General features: G+C 40.7%; 1 non-coding gene across 1 annotated transcript; it reads right to left on the bottom strand.

Moving 5' to 3' along the window:
* Positions 1 to 2099: 2099 nt before the first annotated feature.
* Positions 2100 to 2205, bottom strand: LOC145641166 (small nucleolar RNA R71). The gene has a single exon (XR_014115231.1). It is a non-coding gene; the product is annotated as a small nucleolar RNA R71 (small nucleolar RNA).
* Positions 2206 to 3044: the final 839 nt, after the last annotated feature.

The following is a 3044-nucleotide window of genomic DNA, read 5'->3' as shown; positions in this document are numbered from 1 at the left end:
TGCGCAGCATGTTGTGCGACTGTTGCGCGGGCGCGCGCCCTTGGCTGTGCTGGCGCGCAGCCCTGTTAGAACCCACGCAGTTCGGCTGAAGAAACAGAGCCAAACCAGAGAGTTTGCGCGACATATTGTGCGGCTTCTGTGCGGGCGCGCAACCTGTTGCGCGGGCGCGGAGATTTACTGTGCGGGCGCACTTGATTTCCCTGTACCCTTAAAGTTGCGGCCGCGCACTATGCTGAGAGGGCACACACTTCTACTGCGCGGGCGCGCATATGTCGTGTGCGGGGGCGCACCGCTGGGTTTCTAATTTCCTTGCGCCTTGTTTCCCAAGTTTCTTTCTTTTAGGGGGAGCCACATATATATAAACGGGACTCTTTGTAATAGAGGACACTTAGTACTAATTCCATAGAATATTAGCCTAATCTAGAGAGAGAAAGTAGATTGTTATTTAAGCATCCTTTGTTGTATTCAACTTTGCTCAAGTTTTAATCTTCAATCAATCAAGCAAGAATCCAAGTTTTCATCTTTCATTAACCCTTTCTTTAGTAATCTCTTCTCCTACCCTTTAGTATTATTTATTTGTTTTATTGTTGCTTATTCTTGTTAATCTTATTAGTTCATCTAGTTGTTATTGATTTCATTGATTTTAAATCATGTTTTGGTTTGAGTTTCTTGAGTTTATTTCTAGTTTTGATATTATGTTTAATGTCCCTTCTCTAGGCTAAACTCTTAGCTAAGGAAAGGGGGTGGAAGATATGAGTTGATATTGGATTAATGATGATGGTTGGATTGAACTTATGCCATAAATTGATGAAAGACATGATTTATAATAGCTTGAGATTATTGTTGCACTCTATTTGATGTTTTCTAGTTTAAATGCATGAAAGTGATTTGAACTAGATTAAGATTATCATTATTTTAATGATTGCATGAGAATGAGTTATTAAAGTGGAGTTTTTATGGATTGTGCTTCTTAATTTTCTTGATTTGATTGTAACTAATAGGATGCATGAGAATGATCCTTATTAGTGTAGACCTATTTCATTGATTTGCCTAGACTATTGCATGAGAATGGACTGTTTAGGTAGAATCTTGTGTTCTTTGTCATGTGTTTCATGATAATCACCATTGTTCCCCTCTTTCTATTCATATTGGACACCCCCGTATTCCTAGCGTCATTTTCCCTTGATTTTTATCATCATTTTCTTGTTTATTTGTAGTTTTAGTGTTCTTACTCAACAAACCAACAAAAACAATCCCCTTTTCACTCTTGCATTAGTGATTATTGATGTTGAATTAGTGTGCTTCCCTAGTTGTTCGACCCTTTACTAGCCACTAACTAGTTTAGTGTAGGTTTAGGTATTATAAATGATTAATTTGATTAGGGTAGTAGCTTAACGACCTATCTAACCCTTGATCAAATTTTGGCGTCGTTGCCGGGGAGACGGCTTGTTTAGCGTCTATTATTGCTTTTTTTAGAGTCATTTTACTTTCTTTTCTTTTTGTTTTATTTGTTTTATCATCCTTATCATTGCTAATTATTTTCTTAGCTTTGGTGAATGCTTAGGAGGTCTGAAGGAGCACCCTCACATCAAATTGACCACGAAATCAACCGAACCTTGAAACAAGTCCGTAGGCTTTATCAAGACGAGGGAAGAGGTTTTGGTGATATAGTTGATAGTGAGAGTGATACTTACTCTTCAAGTTCACCAAGCGGATCAATGGGGGGACAAGAAAATGATTTTTTTTTTCGTGAGTTCGGAAATCCGGAGGATTATGAGCTCACGGGAGGGATTTTGCTACTCGTCACGGAAACCAACTTCTCAATCCATCCACAATATACTAGAATGGTCCAATCGGAGCAATTTTCCGGAAGTGCAAGTGAGGACCCTATTGAATATTTGGACCGATTCCTTGAATTGTGCGCAATGATGCAAACCAATGAAGTGAGTCAAGAATACATTCGTATGCACCTTTTCCGACAATCTCTCACCGGACGAGCAAAGAAATGGCTAAAGCAAGTAAAGCCTAACATTCTCACAACATGGAGGAAGGTGGTAAAGGCGTTCTTGAAGCGATTTATCTCCGAGGAGAAGACCGCCAAAATGAGAAGGAAAATCGCATCATTTGAGCAAGATGCCAATGAAAGTCTTGGTGAAGCATGGGAGAGATTCAAAGAGTTAGTACAAGCGTGTCCCCACCATGAGTACAATCAAGGATTGCTCATGCTGTTTTTCTACGACGGATTGGAGCCCATGTCAAGAGCCAATTTGGATGCGGGGGCGGGTGGTCAATTAATCAAAATCCCTCAAAATCAAGTTGAAGCCACAATAAAAGAGGTAGCAAAGAATTACTCTTGGGGGGGGCCGAAGAAGAAATGCTCCAAAGAAAGGTGGTATTTACGAATTGGATAAAGTTGATCAATTACAACATCAAATTGATCAACTAACAAAAGGGCTTTCTAAGTTGAACACGAGTGTGAATGCAAGTTCAAGCGGTGGAGCAAGCTCCTCTCAAGTTAACTCTTTCTCTTGTAAAAATTGTGGAGGAATGAACCATGATACATCTTATTGTGGAGGTTTAAGCCCCGAGCATGTAGCGGCATACAACACAAGGCAAGAGGGATTTAGAGGAAGCGGCGGTGGAGTAGCTTGAAGATAACCACCACCCGGGTTTGTACCTCAACCTCAACAATGGAACCAACAAGCTCAACCTTCCTACAACTCCAACCCTCAATATCAAAATCCACCTCCATCTCAACCCCAAAACCCAAGAGGAAGCTACCCAAGGAGCAACCAATACAACAATCAAACCCAAGCACCTTAAAGAAATCATCAAGAACAAGCACCTCAAGCGGAGCTAACTCAAACTCAACTCCTCCAAGCCATGCATGCGCAAATGCAATATTTTGGGAAAAAAATGCAAGAGATAAGATCTCACAACAAGATGGTTGATTCACAACTAGCTCAATTGGCCGAGAGAACTCCTTTCAATTCACCATCTACTCTACCCGGACAACCACAACCTAACCCATCTCACAACCCAAA

Source organism: Chenopodium album, chromosome 7 (genome assembly GCF_948465745.1).
Source record: "Chenopodium album chromosome 7, dcCheAlbu1.1, whole genome shotgun sequence".
In the NCBI taxonomy this organism is placed as follows: Eukaryota; Viridiplantae; Streptophyta; class Magnoliopsida; order Caryophyllales; family Amaranthaceae; genus Chenopodium; species Chenopodium album.
The sequence above is the reverse complement of the archived record's forward strand: the minus strand, read 5'-3'. Positions and strand labels throughout refer to the sequence as shown.